Source organism: Scyliorhinus torazame, chromosome 7 (assembly GCF_047496885.1).
Source record: "Scyliorhinus torazame isolate Kashiwa2021f chromosome 7, sScyTor2.1, whole genome shotgun sequence".
NCBI lineage: Eukaryota > Metazoa > Chordata > Chondrichthyes > Carcharhiniformes > Scyliorhinidae > Scyliorhinus > Scyliorhinus torazame.
The window spans coordinates 120,609,094-120,628,636 of record NC_092713.1 but is presented as its reverse complement, the minus strand read 5'-3'; the positions used below and the strand labels follow the sequence as shown (position 1 = coordinate 120,628,636).

At 51.6% G+C, this 19,543-nt stretch overlaps 1 protein-coding gene and 1 non-coding gene across 5 annotated transcripts in view; one reads left to right on the top strand and one right to left on the bottom strand.

Annotated features, from left to right (window-relative positions):
* Positions 1-5,213: 5,213 nt before the first annotated feature.
* On the bottom strand, positions 5,214-5,408 carry LOC140427568 (U2 spliceosomal RNA). The gene has a single exon (XR_011948569.1). It is a non-coding gene; the product is annotated as a U2 spliceosomal RNA (small nuclear RNA).
* A 9,256-nt stretch (positions 5,409-14,664) lies between these two features.
* clcc1 (chloride channel CLIC-like 1) overlaps positions 14,665-19,543 on the top strand; it is a 69,658-nt gene continuing 64,779 nt past the window's right edge. For 2 of the 4 annotated variants that reach the window (XM_072511416.1, XM_072511412.1), the window contains exon 1: positions 14,665-14,779. The gene's annotated coding sequence lies outside the window, so the exon portion shown is untranslated. Of the gene's footprint in view, positions 14,780-14,802; positions 14,823-17,873; positions 18,374-19,543 lie in introns of those variants that run through there. The other 2 variants (XM_072511414.1, XM_072511413.1) reach the window with 2 other exon arrangements.

The following is a 19,543-nucleotide window of genomic DNA, read 5'->3' as shown; positions in this document are numbered from 1 at the left end:
GCCCAACCCGGGGGGGGGCCGCCTTGCTATTTCTGCGGTCAGAACCTGCACCCCAGGCAGTGTTGCCCAGCTCAAAACGCGACCTGCAGCGACTGCGGCAAGAAAGGACCTTTTGCCAAAGTCTGCTTGGCCCGACCCAAAGTTCCAAAATCGCAGGCCCGACTCACATACTCACAGGCCCGCAGACCCCGCAGCGTGGCTGCGTGCCTGCCGGCAACGCCCCCTTCAGACGCGTCATCCGCCTCGTGCTATCGTGGAGGCCGCCATCTTTAACCCTGTCCAACACGTGCGACTCATGGGGACCGCCATCATGGCTGTCATTTTCAATGCCACCCGACACCGGGGGCTGCCATCTTGGCCACCGTCTTCAATGCCGCCCGACACGTGCGACCGATGGGGGCCGCCATCTTGGGACTACCTCGCTACCACCGACCATGCCGGCTACCCGCAGCTTGGCGCTGTTGCTCTCGACCAGTCACGGCCCAAGCACCTCAAGAACTCCACGATGACCGTCCGGGTCAATGGGCACGAAACACCCTGTCTGTTTGACTCTGGGAGCACGGAGAGCTTCATCCACCCGGACACGGTAAGGCGCTGTTCCCTCCAGATTTCCCCCGCATCCCAAACAATCTCCCTTGCGTCCGGATCACATTCAGTGCAGATCAGGGGGTACTGTGTCGCGAACCTCGCGATACAGGGTGCCGAGTACGCCGATTTTAAACTCTATGTCCTCCCCCATCTCTGCGTTCCTCTCTTGGTAGGACTGGATTTCCAGTGCAACCTCAGAAGCCTGACCCTGAAGTTTGGCGGTCCCCTACCCCCTCTCACCGTATGTAGTCTCATGACCCTTAAGGTCGCTCCTCCCTCGCTCTTCGCGAACCTCACCTCCGACTGTAAACCCGTCGCCACCAGGCGCAGGCGGTACAGTGCCCAGGACAGGACTTTTATCAAGTCGGAGGTCCATGGGCTCTTGAGGGAGGGGATCATCGGGGCCAGTAATAGCCCCTGGAGAGCCCAAGTGGTGGTTGTCAGGACCGGGGAAAAGAACCGGATGGTTGTAGACTACAGTCAGACCATAAATCGTTACACGTAACTCGATGCGTACCCCTTTCCCCGCATAGTGGACATGGTTAATCAGATTGCACACTACCGGGTTTTCACCACGGTAGATCTGAAGTCCGCATACCACCAGCTTCCTGTCCGCCCGGATAACCGCCACTACACTGCCTTTGAGGCAGACGGCCGCCTCTTCCACTTCCTCAGGGTCCCCTTCGACGTCACCAATGGGGCCTCGGTATTCCAAAGAACGATGGACCGAATGGTTGACCAGTACGGGCTGCGAGCCATGTTCCCGTACTTGGATAACGTCACCATCTGTGGCCATGATCAGCAGGACCACGACGCTAACCTTCATAAGTTCCTCCAAACCGCCCAAGCCCTCAATCTCACCTACAACAAGGAGAAATGCGTTTTCCGCACAACCCGACTAGCCATCCTCGGCTATGTCGTAGAAAACGGAGTCCTAGAGCCCGACCCCGACCCCTCCTGCAAATTCCCCTTCCCCACTGCCCCAAGGCCCTGAAAGGATGCCTGGGTTTTTTTTCATACTATGCCCAGTGGGTCCCCAACTGTGCGGACAAAGCCTGCCCACTTATCAAAGCCACCATCTTTCCCCTGACGACTGAGGCCCGCCTGGCCTTCAGCCGCATCAAGGCAGACATTACCAAGGCCGCGATGCACGCAGTGGACGTGTCCATCCCCTTCTAGGTGGAGAGCGACGCATCGGATATCGCCCTGGTCGCTACCCTTAACTAGGCAGGCAGGCCCGTGGTCTTCTTTTCCCGTACCCTCAACGCCTCTGAGATTCGACACTCTTCTGTCGAAAAGGAAGCTCTAGCCATTGTGGAAGCTGTGCGGCATTGGAGGCACTACCTGGCCGGTAGGAGATTCACCGACCAACGGTCGGTAGCCTTTATGTTCAACACACAGCGGGGCAAGATCAAGAATGATAAAATCTTGAGGTGAAGAATCGAACTCTCCACCTATAATTACGATATTGTGTATCGTCCTGGGAAGCTCAATGAACCCCCAGATGCCCTGTCCCGCGGCACATGCGCCAGCGCGCAGGATGACCGACTTCGGGCCATCCACAATGACCTCTGTCACCCGGGGGTCACCCGGCTTCTCCACTTCATCAAGGCCCGCAACCTGCCCTACTCCACAGAGAAGGTCAGGGCCATGACCAGGGGCTGCCAAGTCTGCGTGGAGTGCAAGCCGCACTTCTAACGGCCAGACAAGGCCCACCTGGTGAAGGCATCCCGCCCCTTTGAGCGCCTCAGCGTCAATTTCAAAGGGCCCCTCCCCTCCACTGACCGCAACGTGTATTTTCTCAACGTCTTTGACGAGTACTCCAGTTTCCCCTTTGCCATTCCCTGCCCCGACATGACCATGGCCACTGTCATTAAGGCCCTGCACAGCATCTTCACCCTGTTCGGTTTCCCCACTTACGTCCACAGTGACAGGGGCTCCTTGTTTATGAGCGAAGAGTTGCGTTAGTATCTGCTTGGTAAGGGCATTGCCTCGAGCAGGACTACCAGCTACAACACCCGGGGAAACGGACAGGTGGAGATGGAGAACGCGACGGTATGGAAAGCCGTCCTTCTGGCCCTATGGTCTAGAAGTCTCCCGGTTTCCGCTGGCAGGAGGTCCTCCCCGACGCGCTCCACTCCATTCGGTCGCTCCTCTGCACAGCCACGAACGAGACCCCTCACACCCGTCTATTTGTCTTCCCCAGAAAATCGACCTCCGGGGTCTCGCTTCCGTCCTGGCTGACAACACCGGGGCCTGTCCTCCTCCAGAAGCACGTGAGGAGCCATAAGTCCGACCCCCGGTCGAGAAGGTCCAGCTCCTACATGCCAACCCTCAGTATGCCTACGTGGCACACCGTGACGGCCGACAAGATACAGTCTCCCTCTGGGATCTGGCACCCGCCGGCTCCCCAGCGACCATCACCTATGCCCCCCCCTACACCGAATATCGCTCCCACCCTACACCCCCCCCCCCCTCCCCCATCGCTGACCCACCATGATGCAACTCCAGACGACACGCTCCCGGACTCAACGAGCCCAACACCCATGCCCGCAGCTAAGCCGGAGCTGAGGCGATCACAGAGAATGATCAAGGCGCCAGACTGACTCGATCTGTGAGCCCACTTCACCCCCGCTGGAATTCAATTTTTTAACAGGGGGTGAATGTGGCGAACGTATTGCTGCTAAATTCACCACTGTATTCTATTGTATTATGTTGATGCCCTTGTGGGCTCCGCCTGTGGCTCCACCCCCTCAGGGGTGGTATATAGATCAGCAGCCTGTAGGCAGCATTCAGTACAGAGCAGTCGCAGGCAGGCACAGATCTAGCTTATTAAAACCACTGTTCACTTATACTAATCGTCTCGTGTGAATTGATGGTCGCATCACTCGTCGAGAAGGTCTTGCTGCTCCATACGAACCCCCAATATGCCTACGTGACACACCAGGACGGGCGGCAGGACACTGTCTCCCTTCGCGATTTGGCTCCTGCAGGCTCCCCGGCGACAAGCACCACCACACCCCACCCTACACCATCTCCCCCCACCTCCCTCACGAACTGACTCCCGCAGGCCCACCGAGGACAGCACCACCACCCCTGCCCATACACTGCTGTAGAAGCCAGGTATTTCGAATACAACTAGTATAGGTAAAAGACAGCTGTTTAAATACTCATTTTAAAAATGAGAATTTTAGCACACATAAATTCAGGACTTCAACATGATACATGAAACAGCATAAAATTCCATCATAGATTATAACAGCACAGTTGCTAAACAATTTGACACTGCTTGTGCTAATTGTCAAGGACAAGGACACAGCAACATGAAGGCACCATTGTCCACAATGCAGATAACAGCTAAGCTCGCTTAAAACCAGTCTATTGCTGGTAAAGATTAGCAGAATATCACATTCCATAACATGTAGACATGAAACAATTAAAAAGCTGATGTTGCACATTGAAGATGGACGGCTTGCCATCAAATCAAATGTGTTTGAATCTAACCCAAACCAATTAGGATTATATTGGGGTGTGATTAGATGACTTAAGACAGATATGAAAGTGTATAACTGAAAAGTTTCCGCCCGCCATTTTAGAGGAGTCTTTCTGTATTGTCTTTGTGTTGTATTGTCTGTCCTTATTGCTGTCTTTAATTCTCTTAGTCTTTCTGTTAGTGAGTCTTTGTGTTGTCTTTCTGTTAGTTTAGTCAGTTTTGTCCTATTACTCAATAGTTTGAGTTTGAGTTTAGCTGAAGATTAGCTCGCTCTCTCTCTTCATGTTTCATTGCCAGACTTTGACCTTTTAAAAGTTACTTTTGAGCTGTCTGCCTAAGCAAAAAAGATAATGTCTGTAAGTCTCTGAAAGCTTCGAATTGTCTACGAATTGCCTTTTAAATGACTTTCAAATTGTAATCAAGCGACTACAAATAAAACAATTCTTTTTGGCACCTGAGAAGTTTTAACTGAAGTTTCTGCTGAGTCCCAGTATTCGCAAAGTGCTACTGGTAACCGAATTGCAGAAATAATATAAATTCCTTCAACTTTATACAGTCAAATAATACTAGGAATCGAACAACTTGGCATAGTCCAGAAATATTACAAATCTTACAACTTGTCGTATTGCGCCAGGACTTTGATTCATCAACTAAGCTTCCCCCAAACTTGGCGTAGTTCGACAGGTTAAGATCCCTTCAAATTAAAGAATCTTACAACTGCCACCCCCTTCGCTGACACAACATCTGGGTGAAGAAGATGACAACACGCTCCCGGACGCGTAGGTCTCGAAGCCAGCGCCAACACCACAGCCGGGACTGAGGCGGAAGGTCAAGGACCCCGACAGACTTGACCTTTAACACCACTTCACCCCCGCCAGACATTTTTAAACAGGGGGTGAATGTGGTAAACCATGTTATTGTGTTCATTGTATTATATTCACTGTGCTGTGTTGTACATGCCTGGCTTGTCCAGGCTGGCTCCGCATGTGGCTCCTCCCCTCAGGGCTTCTGTATAAAAGTGGCAAGTCTCCGCCTCCGGACCCAGAGGCAGGAGGCTTGCGGTTTAGTGTATTAAAGCCTCAGTTACGTTTATCAGTCGTTGTCTATTATTTTATTTTATTTTTTTTAATTTTTCCTTTTCTGAGTTACCAAGCCAGGGCTCAGAGTGTGGGTCAGGGGCGAACCCCTAATCCAGCTCCTCGCCTGCTCCAAAAAACTAATTCAAATTGAATCGAATTCATGGTCCCCACAAGAGAGACATACCAGATCTGAACCCAAAGGCTCAATCTACAGACACTTGATCTTAGCCAAAAGGCCGAGAAGCGATTCGTTGTCTATTATTGATGGTGTATCAAAGTCCTGCAGTCTTTATTCGTTGAAGGAAGACATTCACCTGCTTGTGGGCATGAAACAACTAAGACAGCCATTTGTGCTACAATGCAGATGACTTTCTCTGGCCTGTGCACAAAAAATGCACACGTGGTGGGTGATCCTTTCAGGTATCACTCTCCAGAGCAAGTAGCAAAACCAAGACTTCCAGGTGTTATAAACCAGATGCAAATCGCTCATTTCAAATATGGTACACATTGTTTGTTTAAAAAAATATATTTATTAAAGTTTTTTAACACAATTTTTCTCCCTTACAAACAATAACCCCCCCCTCGTAACAAAAAAAAAGAGAAATCGCGCAGAGCAAGATATATACATGGCAAAATGATATATTTACACAGCTTTGTACACTGGCCCTCACCCGTACGTGCCAGTTTCCCAAACCCTTCATGTTATCTCTTGCTCATCCACCCTCCCAGGCAGTCCCCCCTTTCACCCCCCCCCTCCCCTCCTCCCAGGACGTCCCCTCCACTGCCCCCCCCCCAAGGTTGCTGCTGCTGCTGACCGACCTTCCTCTAACGCTCCGCGAGATAGTCTAGGAATGTTTGCCACCGCCTGTAGAACCCCTGCGCAGACCCTCTCAAGGCGAACTGAATCCTCTCCAACTTTATGAACCCAGCCATATCATTTATCCAGGCCTCCAGGCTGGGGGGCTTCGCCTCCTTCCACATTAGCAAGATCCTTCGCCGGGCAACTAGGGACGCAAAGGCCAGAATGCCAGCCTCTTTTGCCTCCTGCACTCCCGGTTCGTCCACTACTCCAAATATTGCTAGCCCCCAGCTTGGCTTGACCCGGACGTTCACCACCTGAGATATTGCTCCCGCCACTCCTCTCCAGAACCCCTCCAGTGCCGGGCATGATCAAAACATATGGACATGGTTCACCGGGCTCCCTGAGCACCTTCCACATCTGTCCTCTACCCCAAAGAACCTACTCAACCTCGCCCCCGTCAAGTGCGCTCTGTGGACCACCTTAAATTGTATCAGGCTGAGCCTGGCACACGAGGAGGAGGAATTAACCCTACCTAGGGCATCAGCCCACAGACCTTCCTCGATCTCCTCCCCCAGCTCCTCCTCCCATTTACCCTTCAACTCTTCTACCAGCGCTTCCCCCTCTTCATTCAACTCCTGGTGTATTTCCGACACCTTGCCCTCCCCGACCCATACACCCGAGATCACCCTATCTTGAACTTCTTGTGCCGGGAGCAACGGGAATTCCCTCACCTGTCGCCTCACAAACGCCCTCACCTGCATATATCTAAAGGCATTTCCCGGGGGTAACTCGAACTTCTCCTCCAGTGCCCCTAGGCTCGCAAATGTCCCGTCGATGAACAGGTCCTCCATTCTTCCAATCCCTGCCCAATGCCAGCTCTGGAACCCCCCGTCCATCTTCCCCTGGAGAAACCGGTGGTTACCCCTGATCGGGGACCACACCGATGCTCCCATTGCACCCCGGTGCCGACTCCACTGGCCCCAGATCCTTAGTGTTGCAGCCACCACCGGGCTCATGGTATACTTTGTCGGCGAGAGCGGCAGCGGTGCCGTCACCAACGCCCCCAGGCTCGTTCCTTTACAGGACACCATCTCCATCCTCTTCCATGCCGCCCCCTCTCCCTCCATAACCCACCTCGGATCATCGCCACATTTGCTGCCCAGTAGTAGCTCCCCAGGTTTGGCAGCGCCAACCCTCCTCGGTCCCTACTGCGTTTCAGGAACCCTCTCCTTACTCTCGGGGTCTTATTTGCCCACACAAACCCCATAATACTCCTGCCTACTCTCTTAAAAAAGGCCTTAGTGATCATGATGGGAAGGCACTGAAACACAAACAGAAACCTCGGAAGGACCACCATTTTGACCGACTGCACTCTACCCGCCAGCGAGAGCGGTAACATGTCCCATCTTTTGAAATCCTCCTCCATTTGCTCCACCAACCTCTTCAGTTTCAGTTTATTTAGGGTCCCCCAACTCCTGGCTATCTGGATCCCCAGATACCGAAAGCTCCCCTCCGCCCTCCTCAGCGGTAGGTCCCCTATCCCTCTTTCTTGGTCCCCCGCCTGTAATACAAAGAGCTCACTCTTCCCTACATTGAGCTTATAGCCCGAAAACTCCCCAAACTCCCTTAGAGTCTGCATGACTTCCACCATCCCCTCCATTGGATCCGCCACGTACAGCAACAGGTCATCCGCATATAGCGACACCCGATGCTCTTCTCCCCCTCGGACCACCCCCCTCCATTTATTAGACTCCCTCAATGACATGGCCAATGGTTCGATTGCAAATGCGAACAGGGGGGACAGGGGGCACCCCTGCCTCGTCCCTCGGTACAGTCGAAAGTACTCCGACCTCCGCCGGTTCGTCACTACACTCGCCACCGGGGCTCTGTAAAGGAGCTTAACCCAATTGATAAACCCTACCCCGAGCCCAAACCTACGCAGCACCTCCCAGAGGTACTCCCACTCTACTCGGTCAAAGGCCTTCTCCGCGTCCATAGCTGCCACTATCTCCGCCTCTCCCTCCTCCGATGGCATCATTATCACGTTTAAGAGCCGCCGCACATTGGTGTTTAGTTGCCTGCCGTTATAAATCCCGTCTGGTCCTCGTGGATTATCCCCGGGACACAGTCCTCGATCCTCGTGGCCAGCACTTTTTAAAAAATATATATATTTTCTTGAAGTTTTTCAAACAGAAATTTTCCCTTTTTAAAACTTAATAATAAAATGTACATTAACCGTTATTTAAATAATATATTAAACTAACAACAAATGAGAAAAAAGTATTACACAAGAAGCAATTATCCACAACTAGCATAGAGAAAGAAAAACAAAAAACAAAACACGAAATAACCACCCCCCCCCCCCTCCCCCCTGGGTTGCTGCTGCTGTCTGTTCTGTTTTTCCATTATCGTTCCGCAAGATAGTCAAGAAACGGTTTCCACCGCCTGGTGAACCCCTGAGCCGATCCTCTTAATGCATATTTTATTCGCTCCAGTCTTATGAACCCTGCCATGTCGTTTATCCAGGACTCCACGCCCGGGGGCTTCGCTTCTTTCCACATAAGTAGAATCCTTCGCCGGGCTACTAGGGACGCAAAGGCCAAAACGTCGGCCTCTTTCGCCTCCTGCACTCCCGGTTCTTCTGCAACCCCAAATATAGCTAACCCCTAGCTTGGTTTGACCCGGACCCCCACCACCTTTGAGACCACTCTTGCCACACCCTCCCAGAACTCATGCAGTGCCGGACACGATCAGAACATGTGGGTGTGGTTCGCCGAGCTTCCCGAGCACCTCCCACACCTATCCTCCACCCTAAAAAACCTGCTCAGCCTTGCTCCCGTCATATGCGCCCTGTGTAGAACCTTAAATTGAATCAGGCTAAGCCTGGCACATGAAGACGAGGAATTTACCCTGCTTAGGGCATCTGCCCACAGCCCCTCCTCAATCTCTTCCCCCAGCTCCTCGTCCCATTTTCCCTTCAGCTCCTCTACCATCGTCTCCCCCTCGTCTCTCATCTCCCTGTATATTTCCGACACTTTACCTTCTCCAACCCATGCCCCCAAAATCACTCTATCCCTTGCATCGGGAGCTGCGGAAATTCCCTCACCTGTTGCCTCGTAAATGCCCTCACTTGCATGTATCGGAAAGCATTCCCTGGTGGCAACTTATATTTTTCTTCCAATGCTCCCAAACTCGCAAATGTCCTGTCCACAAACAGGTCCCTCAGCTTCCTAATTCCTGCTCGCTGCCAGCATTGAAATCCCCCATCTATCCTCCCCGGGACGAACCTGTGGTTATTCCTTATCGGGGACCACACCGAGGCACCCGTCACTCCCCTGTGTCGTCTCCACTGCCCCCAGATCTTCAAGGTCGCCACCACCACTGGGTTTGTGGTGTACCTTTTCGGGGAGAACGGTAGCGGCGCCGTCGCCAGCGCTTTCAGGCTTGTTCCCTTACAGGACGCCATCTCCAACCTTTTCCACGCCGCACCTTCCTCTTCCCTCATCCACTTACGGACCATCGACACATTGGCGGCCCAATAGTAGTCACTCAGACTCGGCAGTGCCAATCCCCCTCTGTCCCTACTGCGCTGCAGGAACCCCCTCTTTACCCTCGGGGTCTTTCCCGCCCACACAAAGCTCGTAATGCTCCTATCTATTTTTTTAAAAAAGGCCTTGGTAATCAGGATGGGGAGGCACTGAAACACGAAATGAAACCTCGGGAGGACCACCATCTTGACTGCCTGCACTCTGCCCGCCAATGACAGGGGCACCATATCCCACCTCTTAAAGTCCTCCTCCATCTGCTCTACCAGTCGCGTCAGGTTAAGTTTGTGTAGGGTTCCCCAGTTCCTGGCCACCTGAATCCCCAGGTATCGAAAATTCCCTGTCACTCTCCTCAGCAGCAGAGCATCTAACATCCTGCCCTGTTCCCCGGGGTGCATCACAAAAAGTTCGCTCTTTCCCATATTTAATTTATATCCCGAGAACTCTCCAAACTCCCTGAGTATCTGCATTACCTCTGGCATCCCCTCTACTGGGTCCGCCACATATAGCAGTAAATCGTCTGCATATAGTGACACTCGATGTTCCTCTCCCCCTCTAAGCACCCCCCTCCACTTCTTAGAGTCCCTCAGCGCTATGGCTCAATTGCCAACGCGAACAGTAACGGGGACAGGGGGCACCCCTGTCTTGTACCCCTATGAATTCGGAAGTAACCCGATCTTTGCCTATTTGTAACAACGCTTGCCACCGGGGCCACGTACAGGAGTCTAACCCATCTGATGAACCCCTCCCCGAACCCAAATCTCTTCAGCACCTCCCACAAATAGTCCCACTCCACTCTATCGAATGCCTTCTCTGCATCCATCGCCACCACTATCTCTGCCTCCCGCTCCGGTGGGGGCATCATCATCACCCCCAGCAACCTTTGTATATTGGCGTTCAATTGTCTCCCTTTAAAAAACCCTGTCTGGTCGTCATGTACCACCCCTGGGACACGCTCCTCTATCCTTGTCGCCATCACTTTGGCCAGCAGCTTGGCATCTACATTTAGGAGGGAGATGGGCCTGTATGACCCGCACTGCAGCGGGTCTTTGTCTCGTTTCAGAATTAACGATATCGTCGCCTCCGACATTGTCGGGGGTAGTGTCCCCCTTTCCTTAGCCTCATTGAAGGTTCTCGCCAGAAGCGGGGCCAGCAGGTCCATATACTTCCTATAAAATTCCACCGGGAACCCATCTGGTCCCGGGACCTTCCCTGCTTGCATATTCCCAATTCCTTTGATCACCTCCTCCACCTCAATCTGCGCCCCCAGACCTGCCACCTCCTGCTCCTCCACCCTCGGGAACTCCAGCTGGTCCAAAAAGTGTATCATTCCCTCTTTCCCTTCCGGGTGTTGGGACTTATACAGTCTCTCACAAAATGTCTTGAACACCTCGTTCACTTTCCCTGCTCTCTGCTCCATCTTTCCCGTTTCGTCCCTAACTCCTCCGATCTCTCTCGCCGCCCCCCTCTTTCGAAGTTGTTGGGCCAGCAGCCGGCTCGCCTTTTCCCCATATTCATATTGTATTCCCTGTGCCTTCCTCCACTGCGTCTCCGCCTTTCCCGTGGTCAGCAGGTCAAACTCCGTCTGTAGTCTTCGTCTTTCCCTGTATAGCCCTTCATCCGGGGCCTCCGCATACTGCCTATCCACCCTCAGAATTTCCCCAACCAATCTCTCTCTTTCTTTACCCTCTTGTTTCCCCTTGTGGGCCCTGATGGAAATCAGCTCTCCTCTAACCACCGCCTTCAGCGCTTCCCATACTACCCCCACCTGGACCTCCCCACCATCATTGACCTCCAGGTATCTTTCGATGCATCCCCTCACCCTTCCGCATTCCCCCTCGTCCGCCAGTAGTCCCATGTCTAGTCTCCAAAGTGGGCGCTGCTCCTTTTCCTCTCCTAGATCCAGATCCACCCAATGTGGGGCGTGATCTGAAACGGCTATAGCCGAGTACTCCGTTCCTGCCACTTTCGGGATCAGCGCCCTTCCCAAGACAAAAAAGTCTATCCGGGAGTATACTTTATGGACGTGGGAGAAGAAGGAAAACTCTTTCCCCATCGGTCTGGCAAATCTCCACGAATCTACCCTCCCATCTGCTCCATAAATCCCTTAAGCACCTTGGCCGCTGCCGGCCTTCTCCCGGTCCTGGATCTGGACCGGTCCAGCCCTGGGTCCAGCACTGTGTTAAAATCCCCCCCCCATTACCAAGCTTCCCGCCTCCAGGTCCGGGATACGTCCCAGCATTCGCTTCATGAATCCCGCGTCATCCCAGTTTGGGGCGTATACGTTCACCAGCACCACCGCCTCACCTTGCAATCTGCCACTCACCATCACGTACCTGCCCCCACTATCCACCACTATGGTCTTAGCCTCGAACGATACCCGTTTCCCCACCAGTATTGCCACCCCTCTGTTTTTTGCATGTAACCCTGAGTGGAATACCTGTCCCACCCATCCTTTTCTTAGTCTAACCTGATCCGCCAATTTCAGGTGCGTCTCCTGGAGCATAACCACGTCCGCCTTCAGTCTCTTTAAGTGCGCAAACACCCTTGCCCTCTTAATCGGCTCATTTAACCTCTCACATTCCACGTGATCAGCCGGGTTGGGGGGCCATTTACCCCCCCCCCCCCTCGTCGACTAGCCACCCCCCTTTTTAAGCCAGCTGCTCACCCAGGTCCCACGCACCCGTCTGTCCCCCAGACGGCGCCCTCCCGTCCCGACCACCTCGTTTCGTATCAGCTCCCCCTTACCCTCAGCAGCAGTAAGCCAGTTAATCCCCCCCCCCCCCCCCCACCCCCCCCGCTAGATTCCCCTCTAGCTTGATTGTCCCCCCATATTGCTTCCGGGTGTCAGCTAACTCTGGCTGACCTCGGCTTCCCCCGTTTATCCTTTGACCGCCCTGCGTGTGAGGCCCCCTTCCTTCCTGCGCCCTTTTTCCCCGCCTCAATTTCCATAGCGCGGGAAAAAACCCGCGCTTCCCTCTCGGCCCCGCCCCTAATGGCACAGTTCCCTCATTCCCCTTCCCTGTCCCCTTTTCCACCGGCGCCCACATTTCTTCGTGTCCCCCCCCCTCAGGGGGGGGGAGAAAAAATTCCCCGTCCAAAATTATTACATATTAGCCCTCCCTCTCCCCACTTTACATTTCTGTGCCACCACTTCGCTACCTCTCTCCAGACATCAATTTCTCAAGTCTAGTCCAATTCCTCTTCCTGAATGAATGTCCATGCCTCCTCCGCCGGAAGTAGTGGTGATTGCCCTGGTGTGTGACCCACAATCTTGCCGGCTGCAGCATCCAAATTTGACTTTCTTCCAATGGAGCACCGCCTTGGCCCGATTGAAGCTCGCCCTCCTTCTCGCCACCTCCGCACTCCAATCTTGATATACGCGTATCACCGCGTTCTCCCACTTGCTGCTCCGTGTCCTCTTAGCCCAACTCAGGACCATCTCCCTGTCCCTGTAGCGATGGAACCTCACCACTATTGCTCGTGGTGTTTCCCCTGCCTTTGGTCTTCTCATGAGGACCCGGTACACTCCCTCCACTTCCAGGGGGCCCGTTGGGGCCTCAGCTCCCATTAGAGTATGGAGCATCGTACTCACATACGCTCCAGCATCAGCTCCCTCTGTCCCTTCAGGGAGAACTAAAATCCTTAGATTCTTCCTCCTCGAGCTGTTCACCAGGGCTTCCAGCCTTTCTATGCACCTCTTATGTAGTGCCTCGTGCGTCTCCGTTTTTACCACCAGGCCCTGTATCTCGTCTTCGTTCTCGGCTGCCTTTGCCTTCACTCCATGGAGTTCCATCGCCTGGACCTTTTGTGTTTCCTTCAATCCCTCAATTGCCAGTAACATCGGCGCCAGCACCTCTTTCTTGAGCTCCTCCACACACCGTCGGAGGAACTCCTGCTGTTCCGGGCCCCATACCATCTGGGCTCCCTCGGCCGCCATCTTGCTTCTCCCTTCTCTTCCCTGCTGCTGCTCCAGAGGATCCTCCGCAATCTGGACACTGCTGTCGCTCCTTTCCATCCACACCCGGGGGGACTTCTTCCTTTGTCACCTCACACTGGGTTTGGCCGTAAAACATTTCCGTTGGGGCTCCCGATAAGAGCCCAAAAGTCCGTTGAAACAGGAGGTGCCGAAATGTGTGGCTTAGCTGGTCATCGCCGCAACCAGAAGTCGTGGCCAGCACTTTTGCCAGCAACTTTGCATCCACATTGAGGAGCGAGATCGGCCTGTACGATCCACATTGCAGTGGGTCCTTGTCCCGCTTTAGGATCAAAGAAATTGTTGCTTCCGACATTTTCGGGGGCAGGGTCCCCTCCTCTCTTGCCTCGTTAAAGGTCCTCACCAGTAGCGGGGCCAACAGGTCTGCATACTTCCTGTAGAACTCCACCGGGAACTGGTACACAGTGTGTCAGCTTCCATGTCGATTGAAGGACGGTTTGGTTTTTATTGCCGACTTTGGTTATATTTCAGTTCCGGGGTGGTGGGGGGGGGGGGGGGGGGGGGGGAGGGGGCTGAACTCTGAGAAAGTACATTTTTCTTTTGAAGGGAAATCTGACAGACACGTCTATTTGAAGGGCTAGCAGAAATAGTTCTGCTTTGTGAATGTAACCACTTTTAAACAATGTTGAACTCCCCATCTCTTCACCCCACAATCCGAGTGCAAGTTATGATCACGGTAGCATTGTGGATAGCACAATTGCTTCACAGCTCCGGGGTCCCAGGTTCGATTCCGGCTTGGGTCACTGTCTGTGCGGAGTCTGCACATCCTCCCCGTGTGTGCGTGGGTTTCCTCCGGGTGCTCCGGTTTCCTCCCACAGTCCAAAGATGTGCAGGTTAGGTGGATTGGCCATGATAAATTGCCCTTAGTGTCCAAAATTGCCCTTAGTGTTGGGTGGGGTTACTGGGTTATGGGGATAGGGTGGAAGTGTTGACCGCGGGTAGGGTGCTCTTTCCAAGAGCCGGTGCAGACTCGATGGGCCGAATGGCCTCCTTCTGCACTGTAAATACTATGATATGACCACTGAGACACCAGGCAGGAAGTGGGGGTACAGAGAGACGGCGGTACAGCGGCTGTGCGAACACCAACTCCCAGCATGCAGCTGGTACCGGCAGTCACGCAGATCTCGGCCGGGGCCGGGAGAACAGAGAGACGGCGGTACAGCGGCTGCGCGAACTCCAACTCCCAGAATGCAGCTGTTCCCGGCAGTGACGCAGAATTCGGCGGTTTCCCACCCTTACTGCGGTCGAGCTGTCTCCCGGAGCCGGCAAGGGGAGGTATTACTTGTCGGTCTTTGTGTTGAGGCCACCGTTTCTCAGCGTAAACAATTTAAACATTTGTTGGGCCAATATGACTGAGCTGCTTGTGCTGGTAAAGCTGAAGCCAGGGACGAACGAGTAGCAACCCCTGGAAACAGTCGTTTAGCGGGGGGTGGGTAACGGTAGCGTGGGGGGAGATAGAGGGGGCGTGGGGGGGAGATAGAGGGGGTTTGGGGGGAGATAGAGGGGGCGTGGGGGGGAGATAGAGGGGGTTTGGGGGGAGATAGAGGGGGTTTGGGGGGGAGATAGAGGGGGCGTGGGGGGGAGATAGAGGGGGCGTGGGGGGGAGATAGAGGGGGTTTGGGGGGAGATAGAGGGGGTTTGGGGGGGAGATAGAGGGGGCGTGGGGGGAGATAGAGGGGGTTTGGGGGGGAGATAGAAGGGGTGTGGGGGGAGATAGAAGGGGTGTGGGGGGGAGATAGAAGGGGTGTGGGGGGGAGATAGAGGGTGTGGGGGGGAGATAGAAGGGGTGTGGGGGGGAGATAGAGGGGGCGTTGGGGGAGATAGAGGGGGCGTGGGGGGGAGATAGAGGGGGCGTGGGGGAGATAGAGGGGGCGTGGGGGGAAGATAGAGGGGGCGTGGGGGGAAGATAGAGGGGGCGTGGGGGAAGATAGAGGGGGCGTGGGGGGGAGATAGAGGGGGCGTGGGGGGGAGATAGAGGGGGCGTGGGGGGAGATAGAGGGGGCGTGGGGGGAGATAGAGGGGGCGTGGGGGGAGATAGAGGGGGCGTGGGGGGGAGATAGAGGGGGCGTGGGGGGGAGATAGAGGGGGCGTGGGGGGGAGATAGAGGGGGCGTGGGGGAGATAGAGGGGGCGTGGGGGGGGAGATAGAGCGGTTTGCGTACAGAGGTGTGGTATAGGTGGTCTCCGTGTGGAGGGTGAGGTGGAGGCGTTGGGGCAAGGAAGTGGGGGTGGGTAGAGGGTGTCTGCACGCAGGGGTGAGGTAGAGGGGTTGTGTGGGGTAGATGGGGCATGCGAGTGGGTGTGGGGTTGGGGTAGAGGGCGTGGAGGTAGAGGGGTCTTGCGTGCAGAGCTAAGGAAGTGGGGGTGAGGTAGAGGGGCATGGGGGATGTAGCGGGTATTGAGCGTGGGGTGAGGTAGAGGGGTTTCTCATGGGGGTTGGGCGTAAAGGGGGTCATGCACGTGGGGTGGAGGTTTTAAAGAGGGAGTGTGGGCACTGTACGATGTTGTTCCGACTTTGGTCCATTTGATCCAACAGCACATGGATAGATTATGCAATTATGCTCACGCTACCGTTGATTTCTCTTCAGCTTTTAATACCAGAAACCATTCAAATTTTTTGAAAATCCTTCATGTTAACCCTACTCTCCTACTTTGTATCAGTGATTTCTTTCACAACAGAATGCAACAAGTGTTAGCCTCTGGTATCTACTCTGAGCCCATGTAAACGGATACTGGAACTCCCTAGTGTTTTGCACTGTCACCTTTATTTTACATCCGCAATGATGATTATTGTCATAACGATCCTGGAGTGCGCTGCTGATACTGTACTTTTGGGTCTCCAGAAATAATAAAGGAAATATAGGAATTCTGTAAAGAAATTTGCAAAATGGTGCGTTTTTTAAAAAAAAAACAGAATGAAAACAAAACAAAAGAATTAGTTATGGACTTTGGGGAAAAATCAGTTAATGTTCCCATGGAGATTCGTGATTTGAACATTAAAATAGTTACTAGCTACAAGTATACAAAGAACAATATAGCACAGGAACAGGCCCTTCAGCCCTCCAAGCCTGTGCCAACCATGGTACCTGCCTAAACTAAAACCGTATGCACATAGGAAGTCCGTATCCTTCCATTCCCACCCTATTCATATATTTGTCTAGAAGCCCCTTAAATGCCACTATCGTACATGCTGCCACCACCTCCCCAGGCAGCGCGTTCCATATGTTTACCACCCTCTGCGTAAAACAACTTGCCTCGTGCATCTGTTCTAAACTTATCCCCATGCATTTTAAACCTATGACTTCTACCCCAGGAAAGAGCATCTGACTATCCACTTTGTCCATGCCACTGATACTCTTGTAGACATCTATCAGGTCACCTCTAAACCTCCATCGTTCCAGTGAGAACAGACCGCGTTTATCTAGTAAACTGCTTCTGTATCCTCTCCAAAGCGTCCAGAGGGTACAGAAGCGGTTTACTAGGATGTTGCCTGGTATGGGAGGGCATTAGCTATGAGGAGAGGTTAATATCTAAGAATCAAAGCTGAATTGGAGGAAGAGTGCGGATATGGTAGCCAAGGGACATGCTACTACCCCAGGAAATTAAAATCCACAATCATGAAACTTTTCCATATGGCTGCAGTTAAGAGTGGTGTCTATTTTGGATGTCCCTCCTGTTACTGTCGTCTTGAGTGAAGTAAACTCTTTTAATGGTACACAGATTATTGAACCAGACAGGCAAGATATTTGATGAGCAGATCCTCCTTAACAAAATCTGCTCTCAGAATATTAACAGAAGTAAAGAGTATCATAAACAATGAGATTCCCCCCTTTTCTCAGATTCCTGAATTTGTTTGTGCCCTTTTAATAAGAGTTTGATGTATGGATGAGAATATTCACTCCTGGGTAAGTTAGATGTCTGTGACAGTAATTTTCTTTTTACTGTTTATTTAGATGGGGTTTTTTGCTACAAATGCTTAGAGGCCAAAGGGATACAAATTGGGGAAAAATATGCCAGTCGTTCACCAGGAATCTTGCTGTTTGGTTTCTGTACAGCATGGAAGGTCAGTGCAGGGTACAACAATGAAGAATCAACCACAGGCTCAAGCGCAGGAACAATTACTAATTCTAGAGAGAGAAATAAAAGAGGCTGGCTACCAAGATCAGCTGTATGTGAGGAAGCTATGCTTTAATAAGGAGGTAAATGGCCACCTCAGGTGTTCAAGCGAACCTTCAGCCATCTTCTGACACCTGCAGAGCCTCATCAGTGGCTATGAATGTGATTACAGCTCTCAAATAGGGCCATTTTGTCAGGCACTGAAGAGCACTGACAGGGTTTGCATTCAGCAGATCGTGGATGCTATATTCCACAAATGTGATGTGGCAAAGAGAGAGTTCTGCAACATTCCACAGTATGCTGGCTTTTCCAAAGTGCAACAAGCTGTCAATGGACCACGTACAATTGAAGATGCCAATGATATACCTGTGACATACAGCAATATGAAAGGGGTGCCATTTGTTAAATGTGATGATCCTTTAAGATGCTCAACTACATATCAAGAGTACCGATGCAGACAACTGGGAAGCTACTCATAAAATGCCACTGGCACTCAAACATGCATGATGTCTTCGCCATATCACAGCAAGGATCTGGACAAATCTTTGGTGACGGCGCCTTCCTGGTAAAATTGTCACTGGTGATACCTACCCTACTGCACAGGCTTGCACGTGCCAAGTAGGGAAGAAATTAGGTTGGGCGTGCTTTGCAGTACTTTACTCCCAAAGTGGATACCTGAATCATTCTGACCAGGAAGCTCCCAAATGTAACCCCTGGAGCTTTTCATGGTTCTTCAGAAATGTTATTGTTGGTGGTAAGTTAATCAAAATGAAATAGGCGGATGTTAAATTCTTTGACTGAATAAAAAAGGATTGCCATTTTTAAAATGTTATACCAATTGTATGACAGATATGAAGTGAGTGCTGTCAATTTAGAATGTTGTTTAAAGTGGGCTTTAAGTTCTGCAAAACAAAAATGAAAAATGAGCTGCTGTTTGCAGTGCAGTGGGACCCTGGAGGAGACTCTGATGATATAAATTGGTTGCAATAATATTGCTTTGTTACTTAGTTTCCTTGTTGCACAACAATTCCTCGACTATTTACAATAATTGCATTTGTGTTAGAATGTGATTTCTAACATCAATTTTTGTTTACTTTCAATTTTTGATGAGAATTTTATTTAAGATATTAGCACCCTGAAAAACGAATTGAATTCTGTGTGACAAGCTGCTAAAATCAGTTCTAGTGATGGAAAATACTCTAACTTTTTATCAAATTGAAAATGATTTGAAATAGTTAAAAATATGGTGGTGATGATTTAGTCAGTGGGACAGTTGCAATCAGAGTATGGAGGGGGAAGAGTTAGGTGAATGTTTTAAAAGTACCCATCATTTGGATGTTGAATTTCTGATGAAGGGCCTACAACAGAAACAGGACCTAAAATTTACAGTAGCAAGGTGATGAACAGCATAGGGCGTTAAATAGACATGTCAATGTCGGCTTAACCTCTGATATTTATCTGGCAAGTTGCTGAAATTTCGAGCTGATAAATCTGCAGTGAGGGAAACAGGACATCGGACCTGAGTGAACAGGGAAACCGACAGGTTGGACAATCAGATTGAAGAATGTGAAATTAACTGCATGGACTGAGAAGGAAATGTAAATTTGAGGGTCAGAAAGAAATAAAGAATGGGTAAGACTGAATGAAGAAGGAGTGAACAAAGAGACAGAAAAAAACAGTTGAATAAAGTTTAGTTGGAGAATTTTAAAAATGAGTTAAAACCTGAACGAGTGAGATATCACACTTGCAATAGTTATTTTTCAGTGCTAGAGAGGTTGAGTGGCAGTTATTTAATATTTATCACTTGGTTAAGAGGGTACTTCGTCTTGAATTGATTTAATTTTCTGTGTCAAATTTAATATGTAACTTATGCAAATACAGCAACGTCAGTGCGTTTCAATTATGAACCAATCAGCCACAAGAC